This window comes from Pseudorca crassidens, chromosome 6 (assembly GCF_039906515.1).
Source record: "Pseudorca crassidens isolate mPseCra1 chromosome 6, mPseCra1.hap1, whole genome shotgun sequence".
Classification (NCBI taxonomy): domain Eukaryota; kingdom Metazoa; phylum Chordata; class Mammalia; order Artiodactyla; family Delphinidae; genus Pseudorca; species Pseudorca crassidens.
Window position 1 is genome coordinate 8,255,273 of NC_090301.1, and position 13,739 is coordinate 8,269,011.

A 13,739-nucleotide genomic window follows, 5' to 3' on the forward strand; every position below is an offset into this window, starting at 1 on the left:
GGGCTGCAGCCTGTGTGGCGACCAGGCACTCACTCTGTTCTGCACAGATTTTAGCTCTTTTAATCCTTACAGCAGACCTGGGGTAACAAGCCTCAGCCTCAGGTGGAACCAAGATTAGGCCTGAAGGTGCTGTGTGACCCCCGAGTATCTGGAATGAGGGCTTGCTGCTGCCGAGTCTCAGTCCCTCAGTGGTTGATGCAGATGCCGCAGACCCAGACTAGAGGGGACACGTGACGGGTGAGTGAGGGGGACACGGGAGGGAGGCATGTGCCACCCCACAGGCGTCACAGAGGATGCAACCGCCAAGGTAGGTCTGGAAGGAAGGCTCTGAGTTCATTAGGTGCAGGGATCTGAAAGGCAGCAGTCAAGGAAGCAGCCTGAGCAAAGGCAAGGAAGCGGGAGAGAGCGAGGAAAACCGCGGCCCAGGAAGGAAAGGTGGGGCCTGAGCTGGACCACTGCCCAGTCCTGGTGCTCACTCGTAGCCCCCAGCCCGTGATCAAACTCCAGCCTCTCCAAGGAGCTTTTCTGGGGCTTTGGCCAGGCCAACTAGGGGCAGCTGTGGGCACACGAGTGTGCAAGGCCTGCGCTTGGCGGCCGGGCCCCGAGCGCTCCTGGGGCAGGCAGGGCGGACCCGGCACACACGCGCGTGCACACACCGCATACACGGACACTTGCATGCAGCGTGGTCCGAGCTGGGCGGAAGTTGCAGGGCCGGAGGCCGGGAGCCCGGCCGCAAGGGCCGCGCCGGGGGCGCCGGGGCTAGCGGGAACAAAGGACGCCGTGGGGTGGGGGTGGGGGGGGGCGGCCGGGCCGGGCCATGATTGGCTGCTGGGGTCGTGGGGGGGCCGGGTCGGGCGGTGATTGGCCGCGGCCTCAGCGGGCCCCTCGTGGCCAAAACCCCGAGCACCGACCTGTGGCCCGGGACAGCTTGTACCCCTCCATCTGTGCCGGGAGTGGGGCGCAGGCGGGGGTCGGGTTCCTGCCCAACCCCCCCCTCGGCTGGCCCTTCTCAGAGCCTCGCAACCTGTGCACGCAACCCCACCCTCACCCCACCTCGCGCCCAGCTGCGCGCGGAGTCTCTCGGGACCCAGGCCGGGAGGCCCTGGGCCACCGCCCCGCGGGGACGCCCGAAGGGCAGGGTCCCCAGCACCGGAGGGCCGGGGTGCCCAAGTGGAAAGGGGCTAGGGCCCAGGAAGCTGCCCCTTACGAGAGGCTGGACTGGGAGAGGGGTCAGAGAAGAGAGAACACTGAGGACAAGCTGGGGTTAAAACGAGTAGAGGCGGCCATGAGCTGAAGGAGGCTCAGAGGAGGGTGTTTGGATGACCTGAGGCCCGGGCACCAAAGCCTGGCAGCTTGGGGAGTCGCTGGGGCTGATAGCGCCGCCCCAACGCCAGGTAGAGTCCCGGCAGGGCTGGGAGCAGGGGAGGGAGTTAACTGAGCTCACTGCCAGCCAGTCCACCGCTTGGTGCTTAAGGATTTAGGATGAGGGGACTTCTCTACTCCAGCCCTCTTTCCCAGCTGCATGGGAGGTGAGAGAGAAGGGGTGGAGCGAGGGAACCAGGCCACCAATCACAGCCTCGGCTCCTCTTTGAATCTGGCCTGGCGGGCTCGGGCTGCCGGGCGCCAGGTGTGCTGCCGCCCTCTGTGTCCCCGCTTGCCTGCCCAGGCATGTCCCACTCCACCACCCACCCTTTGGGAGGCCCTGTGCCCCACCCATCTGGTTCCCCTATCTGGGACTGAAGCTGGACCCTGCTTCTGTCCAAGGACCTGAGTGACTCCAAACCATGCCCCTCTCCCAGCCCCATTCTCAGCTCTGCACAGTCTTAAGCTACAGGGCACAGCTGCCTCCATCTCCCCAAGATGGCCACCAAGGGTCCAATGGTGCTGGGAGTGGAGAGAGTCAAACCCCATGATTTGCAGCAAGAGTTCTGGCAGAGGGCTGGTTCAGGCACAAGCTGTGGGACCCAGGGCAGGCCCCTTACCTCCAAGGTGGCTCCTTCAGCCACCAAGATGATAAGGGCCTGATTCCAGGTTGTTGTGAGGATTAAATGAGAGCCTGGGAAGGAGGGGGCTTTGTGTGCCGGAAGCCTCAACGTTTAGGAGGGGAAAGGGATGTTAGCACTCTGTCCCGGTGCTGGGGAACAAGTAGCCAGACAGGGTGGGTGGGACTCCTGGGTCCTGCCCTGTGGGCAAGGGCCAGGGTGCCAGGTAGCATGGGAGAGACCAGTGCAGTGCCACCCCCGTGGAGCCCAGAGCCCCATGGGCCCTAACCAGAAAGGGAGCCGGAGTTGAGGGTTCCTGGCCCTCACACCATTCCCAGGCTCTCTGGGAAAGATGGGGCAGAAGGATCTGGGGTCTGCTTTTCCTTTATCTTCAGCCCCAAGGGTATGGCGCCCTCTCCTAGGTCAAGGCCAGCAGGCAGGTGGGGGACCCACACGCCCCTATCCTCTCCCCACTCTGCTTCCCCATCCACTGCTTTCTGCCTCCTCCTTCCCCCAACTCGGGCATGAAATTGGGCACCAAGACCCTCCAGGCTGCTTCCTTAACGTCTCTCAAAATCTGTCTTCTCCTTTCTCCCCTCCACTGCCATCCTAGTCATATCTGGGACCTTGCTAACAACCTCCACCTGACCAGTCCCCCTCCCACCAGGCTGCCCACCCTATGGCCAGCATGAAATGCAAATTAGGTCTTGTCCCTTCCCTGCTAAAATTCTCTCTCCCCAGGAACCCCTGATTGGACCTACCAGGGAGTTCTGGTAACTGGGTAAGTCCACACTCTGGAACCAGCCTGCTTACGATTGCCTCCTTGTTAACTGGGCCTTATTTTCCCCATCTGTAAAATGGATATGATGATATGAAGAACTGGGCAGCGTTCCAAGTGCTTTGCACATAATCATATCGGTCCATTTACTCCTTATAGCAACTTTATGAAGTAAGTAACTATCATTATGCCTGCTTTACAGCACCCACAATAAAAGTAGAATAACGTAGTACCTATTTCATACAGTTATGGATTAAATGAGTTAATGCATATCAGAATTTCCAAGACCTCGGAACACAGCTGGTGCTCAGTACAATCTAGCTGTTATTCTTGACCCAGCCTCTTCTGCCAACACCTTCCCCATCTAACCTCCAGTCCTACTGAAGCATAGGTACATGCCTGGTCCCTTGCCCTAACCACTCCCCCCCACCCCGCCCTTTCTTCTCTGGGTCCTTTCACCTGGCACAGAATACGTACTTAATACATATTTAGGAATGAATGAAAGAGGTTTTGGAAAGAGGCTGTGCTGAAAAGGATTAGTCAATGCTCGTGCGCCCCCTGGTGGCCATCCTGGGCATTCCGGGCCTTGGCCCATTCTTTTTTTTTTTTTTTTTTTTTTTTTTTTTTTTTTGCGGTACGCGGGCCTCTCACTGTTGTGACCTCTCCGGTTGCGGAGCACAGGCTCCGGACGCGCAGGCTCAGCGGCCATGGCTCACGGGCCTAACCGCTCCGCGGCGTGTGGGATCTTCCCGGACCGGGGCACGAACCCGTGTCCCCTGCATCGGCAGGCGGACTCTCAACCACTGCGCCACCAGGGAAGCCCTGGCCCATTCTTTAAAATAAATGGGAAGGCAGAAAACAGTCTCAAACCCGGGAAGGTGGGAGGCCATGCCTGAGAACAGACTGCAACCTGGGGGGTTGATCCCAGAGCTTAGGCACAAATGTCTGTGGCTGCAAAGATTCCCAGCCCCTAGCCAGCTTGACCTTTCTTCCCCTTCTCTGAGAGCTGTGTGTGTGTGTGCTTGTCAGTGTGAGCTGGACTGTGTGCCCAAGAGGCCAAGAGTTCAGCTGTGTCTGCACAGAACAGATGGCGGCAGCAGGTTCTGTCTTCAGAAGATATATGTGTTGGTGGGGCATGTGTGACCGAGCCTGTGTTCATGTGTGTGTCCCCTGCTTGTGTGTGTCTATCACCAAAACCTGTCTGGGTTGAGAATGCTGGGCCTCAGCCACCACTGAGCCGAGGGAAGGCTGCAGCCCATCCCTGGAACTTTCTGGATCTTAGTGTACGGCATGGTGTCCAGGTGACACAGTACCCAATATTGGGTCACCCTGGGCCTGTCTGTGCACCTAGGAGGGAAGATGATTTAACGCCCCCTTTCTCTCATATATGTGTATTCACTGTGCTTGTATGACTGGCCTGTTGTAGTTCCACTTGCTTCTGCCGAGCACCTGCTGTGTGTGCTCTTGGGGTGGGAAGGAGTTGTCTACCCTCATTCATGAGCATCTCATGAGTATACTCATGTCTCTCCTAGTTATTTTGCCAGATTATCTTCCTGTGAATAGGCAGGCTTGCGTAAGAGCAAGGAATTTGGAGTCAGACATGTTTGAGTTCAAATTCAGACTTCACCTAGCTGTGTGATTTTAAACAAGGGATTTAAACAACTTCACCGAGCCTCAGTGTCCTCGTCTGCTAAATGGGGATATTAATAATGCCACTTCCTAGGTCGTTGTGAGAAGTAAAGAGTTGAAGGATGGAAAGCCTGGGGCATGGTGACAGGCACACCAAAGGCTCGTGATAAATGGTAGTGATTACTGGTGCTGGTGTGCTTTTGGCTTCTTAGCTGGGCCTCTATTCTCTGCTTCCTGTCCCCATGTCTGCGTCCTGTCACCCATGACACAAAGAAGAGTGTTAGGACAGGTCTTGCAGACAATCCTCTACTGGTGTTCAGAATGGCTGCCAGCAGTTGCCTATAGCCCGGCTAAAAGTACTTTACACCTGGACTGCACTCATTGCTTTTTTCTTACAGCCGTGAATACACATCCAGGTGACCTGATTTTCTGAACCCCAAACTGGAACACCTGGTCTGACCATGCGGATGTATTTATATGGCTGAAGGGGCAAGATGTCTGAAGCGAGTCCTTGCACACTCCCCAGATTCAGGCCCTGGCACATTTGGCCACCTGGGGGAGCCCTGTGCCCCCTTCGGTCAGAGGGAGTGGAGGGGGGATGTGTGAAGAGGGGAGGGGTGCCAGCTGCTTTGGGGACCAAGGAAAGGCCAGGAGTGGAGGGGCGGAGCTGTGTGCCCTAAGAAGCATCCCTTCCAGGACCCCAGCCAGGAGTTAACCCATCTGCTGCCAGCCTCCACCCCTTATGCTCCAGGGGCCTCCGGCTTCATGGTGGGGTGGGCTGGGGGGGGGGTTGACCTCCTTGGGAGCAGTGGCAGCAGAGGGGAGAACCTGGTATACTGTGCCAACGACTGAGCCCCGCAGTTGCACCCACTCCCGTGCTGGCTCAGGGAGAGTAAAGCATGGGGGGGGGTGTGTGTGTGTGTGTGTGCGTGCGTGCGTGCGTGCGTGTGTGTGTGTGTGTGTGATTCCCAGGTCAGCCAAACTGTCTGCCGCCCTGGGACAGCCTCAGTGAAACTTCGTCGGGGTCCTGCAGCCAGAGCTCAGAGCTGGTACTCCCTCCAGCTCCTCGGAGAGGCAGCTGTCCGGGGCCCGCCCAAAATGAGGGAGGGCAAGTGCTTCTAGACCCTCATGGGACCTGGCAGGTCACCTCCATGTTGTCCTCCCACTTTACAGCTGAGGAGACCGAGGCGCAGAGGGTGAAGGAACTTGCCCACGGCCACCCAGCTGGTAGGCAGCGAGGCCTCGTGGAACCCAGGGTGTCTGACGCCAGTGCCCTCGTCCGCCCCCCAACACACACACCTTCTGCCACTCTAGCACCGAGACCCAGGCAGACAGAGGGAGCCGCAAGGAGGACAGGAAGGGCCGGGGAAGCAGGGGAGAGGAGGGAAGGGGAGCATGGCGAGCGGGACATGGCCCTGCAGAGACAAACCTCTGAGTGGTCCCAGGGCGGCCTCGGGCTGAGGAATGAGGAGGCCGGAAGGAAGTAGAGGCAGGCATGGACAGCTCTTTCAGGAGGGTGGCTGAGAGGAAGGGGAGCCAAGGGGCAGGCTCGGGGCACTCCCGTTAACATGCAGGGACTTGGTGGCTTCAGTGTCGACGGGAAGGAGCCGCCATTGAGATCGAATGTGGAGTCGGTGCCGGAAAGGGGTGGGGGAGGGGAGCCAGCGCAGTAGCAGGGCCAGCTCAGCTTCCTCCTTGGGGACAGGGATCTGAGCTGTGTGCAGGTGACAGAGGCAGGAAGTGGGATGCCCTGTGGGGAGGGGTTCTCTTCTCTGGGTCCTGGATGGTGGGGACAGGGGACGGGGCGGGGTGGGGCTTTCTAGCTGGGGCAGGGCTGTGGGGCGGTCAGAGGTGAGAGCCCTGAGGGGCCGTGCCCAGAGACAGCCTCCCACCCCCTGTGCCTCCTTCCTCTGAGGCTCTCCAGAGACCCTCAAGAACTAAGGCTCATTGATTTGGGTGGAAAATAAGAGTTTCAGTAAAATGGGGACCCCTGTCCTTGTCCAGGGCCTGAAGGGGCTTTGAAAATGCCAGGTGGTCTAGGTCCAAGGTGTTTTTGGTGCCCTCTATTAGGCAGGGGGAGGGAAGGAGCTGGGGTGGACCCCCCCATCTTCCCATGGGGACTGACCCTCCTTTCCTGGCCTCGTTCCCTCCCTCCCCCAAATTCCCAGGGGCTTGCTCTGTGCAGGTCTTGGAACATATCTCTCAGCCCCTCAATCCACTGAGCCCCCAACCATGACCCCCTGGAGCCCATTCCCAGAGGAATGAGGCCTGAGGGGCAGCCCTGCATGCTGGTGCTTGGAAGGCCCTCCCTGTAGCCCATTCTGCTCCCTGAAGCCTGCAGCCTGGGGAACAGATGGCCCCTGCTCCCCCTCCCCGACTCTTAGTAAACCCTGGGAGGTTCTTTGGTTCCTCCTTGTGGCCTACCCAGTCTCCTCCTCCCACTTCGGGAAGCAACGAGCTGAAAACAGACAACATCTGGGTCTCCCCGCGGCCCCAGGGGCCCAGCTGTCTGACCGGCCAGCAGCCTCAGCATTACCACCCCCTCTCCCAGTGCCGGTGTCACCCTGCCTAGTCTCATGTGACTGTCTGGCATCCTTTGAGGCAGGGTCTCAAGCTTGACCCCAGGGAGACCGCTGCCCAAAGCCACAGCTGTCCCTGCTTTAGTGGGTGACCAGCCAGCTCCTCAAAGTTCGTTGCCATATGAGCCCCCAGACCCACAGGGCCAACTCAGCCCCAGACTGAAAGACATTCCACTCTGAGCCTGGGGTGAGGATAGATGCCACCCACAGTCTGTGGGATGACACAGGACACAAGTGACTGCAGAAGGGGCAGAATGCTTGGGCTGGGGACCAAGGGCCGTGGGCTCAGGCAGCGGAGGGATGGTCAATGCCACCATGACCCCAGGTGCCCAGCCCACTTCTCTCTGCGAGGACACCCAGGTGCGAGGTCACAGGCACTCTTTGAGGCATCTGGGTCTCCCTGGGTCTTGTCAGAAGAGAAGGAACAAACACTGACTGATTTACATATTGGGCTCCCATTTGCTTTTCACCCAGGCTCTGATCTTGACCTTCTCCACCCTGCTCCTTCCCAACTGGGCAAGGCTCATACGGCCCACCCTCTGAGAATCAGAGCAATTACACATTGGCCAGCAGAGCTGGGATCCAGGGACTGAGGGCCAATGAGCAGAGTGACCTGCCCGAGGTCATCCAGCCAGTTAGGGTCAGAGCTGGACCTCAACCCTGGCCCTGAAAGCCCATCCAGGGTTCTTCCCCACCGCTGCCCCACAGCCTGCCTTAGATGGACCACCAAAGGTCCCAGGGTGCTCTCTCAGGCTCTCTAAGGCCTGGGGCAGGACCAGAGGTCTGGGCCTGAGCCTGTCTGCAAATCCATACCGCTGTCAGCAGGCAGGGAGGGAGGCACCTACGTGCACTCAGAGTCAGCCCAGTGGAGAAAGGTTAACAGAGTGTCATCGAGAGGGAGCTGGGTGGCGGGCAGGGGATGAGAGGAGGCTTCTGGGTGAGCTCCTGCCCGCCCTGGCACATCTGGCCCCCCACCAAGCCCTGGGGGGGGGGATGGGCTGAGCCGTTGTCTTCCTGGAGCTAAGCTGGGCCCGTGGCCCCAGTGCCCTCCCTGCCCTCTGCCAGGACAGAGCTGGATTCTGCTGACCTGTGAGGGGCCTCCCCCAAGCCTTCCTTTCTCAGACTCCGGTGAATTTTATCTTCCTTTCCGTTGCCCTGCACTGACCTTGTTGGTTTCCGGGGTTTCCTCTCTGTCACAATGGTCCTGCAGTGGGTGTCCGCAGGAGAAGTGATCTGCCCCCTGCCCTTGTGCCCTCTCCCGCTGGCCAGATCACCATCAGGCTCCTGGTGATCTGGAATGCCCCCCCCCCCACCCGGCTGACAGTCATTCTAGAGGGTGGGCACTCTGGGTGCCATAAAGCCGCTTCAGGGGAGGAAAACCTCTCTGCGCAGAGCCTGCCCACACCCACGCCCCCCCCCCGAGTCTTTCCTGCGGGGGCTTTGTAGACCTTCACCTGCCTTCCGTCGCAAGTTCAGGCCAGGCCTGGTCCCAGGAGGACTCCCAGTCCACCCGAGGCAGCCTCAGGGCCAGAGCCTCCCCTCTCCACCCTTCATCAGATCCACAAACTGAGGCAGGAGGTGTGCTTTTGGCCTGGCCCCAAACTGCAGGGGTGACGGGGGGTGGGAAGGAGCAGGTGTCCAAGGTGTGGACACTGACCCAGGACTGCTCCCCACTTCCTAGCTATCCAGAAGTCAGTCAACAAACACATATTAACCCCTAGCTGTGTGTTGACAGCTCCCCTGCACCTGTTCGGCTTTGTGGGAGGGCAAAGCTGAGCCACGGCGTCCAGAAGCCCTGGGGCCCTGGGGAACTCCACCAATCATGCTCAGGGATCTGCTCATCACCTGATTATGGGTCTTAGCTTGGGGTCTTGGGGAGAGCCCCAAAGCTTGCTGAGCCAAAGTCACGTTCTGGCATCTTCTCTGCCCACGACCAGAGTGTCAGCCTCACGAACAGGTCCCGCACAGGGGCACGGGGGCTGCTGGTCCCCAGCCCTGCCCCCTGAGATGCCAGCTGGGACAACGGGCCCTTCCCGGGGCGCGGCACCATTGCCACGTGCAGCAAGCAGCCCTCCTCTTCGTTAAAACTGTGAAAGTTAAAGTCACAGCCGCGCCGCACAAAGGGCAAGTCTCGGGCTCAGAGAGAAGCGACCACGGCAGGGTGCTGAAAATAAGGCCTTCCAGGGGCAGGCTGTGTGGATGACAGCACGGAGCGCACAGGGAGAGAGACACGCCCCACTCCACTGCTGCGCTGCTCGCTTCGGGGGGCGCACAGCCGAGAAGAAACACTGCCACCTGGGTGCAGCAGCTTGGTGGGAAGGATGAAGAATGTTCTGGAACCCGCATTGACATATGGGATGGGGGAAAAGCTGGTGTGGTTTAGCCCAGAGTGGAGGGTTTCAAGGTGGCACTTGGGCAAACATTCAATATTGCTTCCTCATTCATTCTGACAACACGTTCACTGAACACCACTGTGCTCCAGCACTGTGGGTGGCAGCAAGGCTCACAGGGACCCTGCCTTCACAGAACACACAGTTCTGAAGATGGATGTTAAAGAAGGCATATTTCAACTCTGTATAAGATAGAACACGCTAGGGACCTCCCTGGTGGCGCAGTGGTTAAGAATCCGCCTGCCAATGCAGGGGACATGGGTTCAAACCCTGGTCCGGGAGGATCCCACATGCCATGGAGCAACTAAGCCTGTGCGCCACAACTACCGAGCCTGTGCTCTAGAGCCCGCGAGCCACAACTACTGAGCCTGCACGCTTAGAGCCCGTGCTCCGCAAGAAGAGAAGCCACCGCAATGAGAAGCCCACGCACCACAACAAAAAGTAGCCCCCGCTCGCTGCAACTAGAGAAAGCCCGCATGCAGCAACGAAGACCCAGCACAGCCAAAATTAATTAATTAATTAATTTTTAAAAAACCAAAACACACTGAAGTAGTGAGTTTCCTGCCACTGGAAGCAATCCAGGAATTCAGTAGAAGAGATTTCTGCTTCAGGTATTTGGGGTGAATGAGGAGACTACTAAAATCCCTTCTAATCTAAGACTTGGCCTTTTCATCCGCATACGGATTACAGAGTGTCTCGTGCTTTTGAGTATCCATTTCCCCATCTCCCTTCTTCAGATTCCATAGGGATCTCTCCCCGGTGTGAAAGGAGAGTCTTAAAACTGGACAGTCTATCCACTGATGTACTGTTTCAGTGCCTTGGGAAAGGACAGCCATTGCCTACTGACAGGATTCTTTAGCTCCTGGAACCTAATGTCCCACAGAAGAATGTTCCTCTAACTGGGGTGCTTGGATCCTGCCCGGTCCCACTGAGCCAGCACAGGGCTGGAGATGATTTTCCCAGTGTTGGGTAGTTAGGACAATAGCTGGGGAAGGCAGCTTGGGCATGAGTGCCCCGAGACTCCTGAACAGAGCCCAGGGAGCCAGGGATCAAGGGGCTGTCGGAGGAGGGATGGGAGTCACAGGAAGCTGGTGCCCGCGCAGCCTGGTGGGAAGGGCGCAGAGCAGGCAAATGCCTCCCTGGCTGGATGAGGATTCTCTCTCAAATGCAGCCTCAAATTACACTCCCTGAAAAAAAAAAAAAATTACACTCCCTGAAATTAGGCCTATTAGAGATTCACTGAAGTGAACGTCCCACTAAAAGCCCCATTTGAAAAATATCCCATAGGGAACTTGCCTTGTCAGATATCAAAGGCTGCAGTACCGGAGAAGTGAGATACTGGCCCCAGAATCCAGGATCATTCAGGGAGTCAGAGCAGACGTCCCAGAATCTGGCCTGGGAGGTGTCAGAGACAAGGGTGCACTCATCAGGCTCTGGGAAGCTGGGGTGCTTGCACAGGTCACTGTCCCTGTGCACCCAGTGCGGGGACCCTGGAGTCCTGCCCTTGCAGTGGGAAGGCAGCTCCTTCTCCATGTTTTGGTGCCAAGCCCTCCTGGAGGGCGAGAGCCTGAAGCCCACCTGGAACAGAAACGAGGAACAGAAACCAACGGCGTTTCCAGGGACGCAGCTCATCTACTTCCCACCCCCGGGCCGTCCCTCCCATGAGTCACCCTGTTATCCCCCCATGGCCAAATACAGCTCCCAAGGCAACGGAGGGTGCTGCATCGTGGGCATTGTGCGGACGGACCTGGGAGGCGGCAAGGTGGTCCCTGCTCCAGGGGGGCAGGCAGTCCACACCACCAGCGCCCAGGCCCGAGGTCTCTGCCTGAACCTCAGCCCTCAGGGACACTTTCCCACAAACGCAGGGGAAGCTGGGGAGAGAGAGGGTCCGGCCGAGTAGCAGTGACCACTTCCTCCTAGGGGAACGTGGGACGTGCTCCAGCGGAAAAAAGAACAGGGCAGGGGGCCTTTCCTCTCTGTCTAGTCCACCGGACGAGGCCGAGATCCCGAGAGCTGCGATCACCCGGGGCGTGTCCGGCCGTCCTCGGCAGCCCCCCGGGCGCCGCCCTGGCCCTCGGAGCCACCACATAAGGCAATGTTTGTGCCTGGGCGGCGCGGCCTCTGGGCAGTGGCTCGGCTCGCCCTCTCCTTCCGCCCCGCCCCGGCCGGCCGCCCGCCTGCCTCCCGGACGGGCCGGGCTGGGGCGGTCTAACTCCCGGAAGAACCGCCCTGAGGGGGGCGGGGGGACCCGCCCAGGGGGACCCGCCCAGCCCCCGACTGGCCTCGGCGGAGGGCGGGGAAGTGGGCGGGCAGGGGCCGTGATCGGCGGTCTCCGTGCCTGGCTGCCCGAAGGGGACACCACGCCCGGCTGGGAAGAGAGCCGCCGGAAGCCTTAGCCTCCGCCCCCTACCCCCAGCCAACTGCCTAGAGCCCGAGGCTGCCTTGGTTGGGGGCGGGGAGAGGGCCGGACACCACTGGGACCACCAGGACCTGGCTTTGCAATCTGAGAGGCGCCACACCCTGGAGTCTCCACCCAGACCCGCCGCGGGCAGCGAGGACCGATGGTCTCCCTGAAGAAATCCACACAACCCCCCCGCAAGCTGTCCCTCCCCAAGAGCCCAGAGTTCTGTTTTATTTCTGTGGGTTGTGACTGAGGCATCCTGACTCCCAGCCACAGCTTAGAGAGGAAACATTTTATAACCTGTCTGCTGGCTGGCAAGGTCAGGCTCATATGGGCTGCGTCCCCTTCTGGAGTTTTCCATTAAGTTATTTACACAGAACAAGCCCACAAGCCTCTGCAGGAAGTTGGCAGACACAAGGTGGCATTCATTCTGCAAACAGTCTCATTTTTCCGAGGGATCCCTCCTCTCTCAGATGTGACCCTTTGGAGGAAAGAAGCTGCCCAAGGGTGGAACCTTCTAGGTCCTTGTGGTTTATTCTTGGAAAACTAGAGAAATTCCTCACCAGGTGTTTCTTGGGCACAGACTCAATGCCCATCACAGAATTCTGAGGGGGCAGCTCTGGCCCCTGGTCAGGGGCAGGGGGGCTGGGAGACCACTTCTGGAGCCCATGCTCCAGGAAAGGGCCATTGAGGGAGGGTGACATCACCCAGATCCTTGGGCCTTTGGGAAGAGTGAAATGTAGAGCAGTGATCCAGTACAGCTTGCCCGTTCAGCAGAAGAGGTGGGGCTACCTTACCTACTTCCAGGTTACACAGAGTTTACTGAGATCAGATCTCGGGCTTGGAAGCTCCAGCCTGTGGCCCTGCTGGTAGATTAAAATGGTGGCAGAACTTGCCCCAAGCCTGAGTGACACAGGAACAACAAATGGCTGCTGATCCGCAGGCCCCAGCTCCCAGGCAAGCGGGGCTGCCCAGAAGTGGCTGCTGAGAGCGCTCGGCAGAGGCAGCCCATCCCACCCGTCAGGACAGCCGGGGGTGTTCTCCGTGCCCACAGTCCCCGTCTGAGGAGGGCCCCTGCCGGTTTTTTCTGCATAAAGTGTTTGGTGCTTCCGAGCATGCGTCAGCTCCCCTGACCCCCAGTAGCATGGACTATGGACCATGCCCTGAACAGGGTGGGGGAGAGGGAGGCTGTGCTTGACAAGGTCACTCCCCTTGTGTGTGTGTATGTGTGTGTGTGGGGGGGGTGGGGGTGGGGGGGGTGCGTGTGCCCATCCAATCCCCACCCGCACAGCCCCCTACAGTTTTAATTCAAGGTGCATTGGGCAGCCCAGTGTGCGGTAGTACACACTGCATGGACTTCCAGCATGAACATATCAAGTATGATGCAGGGGACATGGGTTCGAGCCCTGGTCTGGGAAGATCCCACATGCCACGGAGCAACTAAGCCCGTGTGCCACAACTACTGAGTCTGCACTCTAGAGCCCGTGGGCCACAACTACTGAGCCCGTGAGCCACAACTACTGAGCCTGCATGCCACAACTGCTGAGGCCCACATGCTTGGAGCCCGTGCTTCACAACAAGAGAAGCCACTGCAATGAGAAGCCCGTGCTGTGCAGCGAAGGGTAGCCCCTGCTCTCTGCAACTAGAAAAAGCCCGCACACAGCAACCAAGACCCAATGCAGCCAAAAATAAATAAATTTATATTAAAAAAAAAAAAGGAGCTATCTGTCTGCTCTCGGAGCCCGGTATCCTGCAATTTGGGTCTATAAGCGCCTGGAGGGAGGAACTGTTTGGTTGCTATATTCCTAGCCCTAACACACAGCATGTGCTCAGAAAGTACCTTTTGGGTGATGGGGAATAAAAGCCATTTCAGATTGCAAAGATCTGGGTCTCACTAAAAAGACTATCCTGTGAAGTGGCCCTTTCTCCGTCATGAGACATTCAATGGGGGAGTGGGGGGTGGGTTTGTGTGTGGGCGCT

At 58.7% G+C, this 13,739-nt stretch overlaps 1 long non-coding RNA gene across 2 annotated transcripts; it reads right to left on the reverse strand.

The window, feature by feature from the left end:
* Window positions 1–9,865: 9,865 nt before the first annotated feature.
* Window positions 9,866–12,922, reverse strand: LOC137226104 (uncharacterized). Of its 2 annotated transcripts, none has more exons than XR_010944181.1 (3): window positions 12,557–12,922; window positions 10,655–10,936; window positions 9,866–10,545 (listed from the first exon to the last, which is right to left on the reverse strand). It is a non-coding gene; the product is annotated as an uncharacterized lncRNA (long non-coding RNA). The 2 variants fall into 2 exon arrangements; XR_010944180.1 differs by having other exon boundaries at window positions 11,106–12,920.
* Window positions 12,923–13,739: the final 817 nt, after the last annotated feature.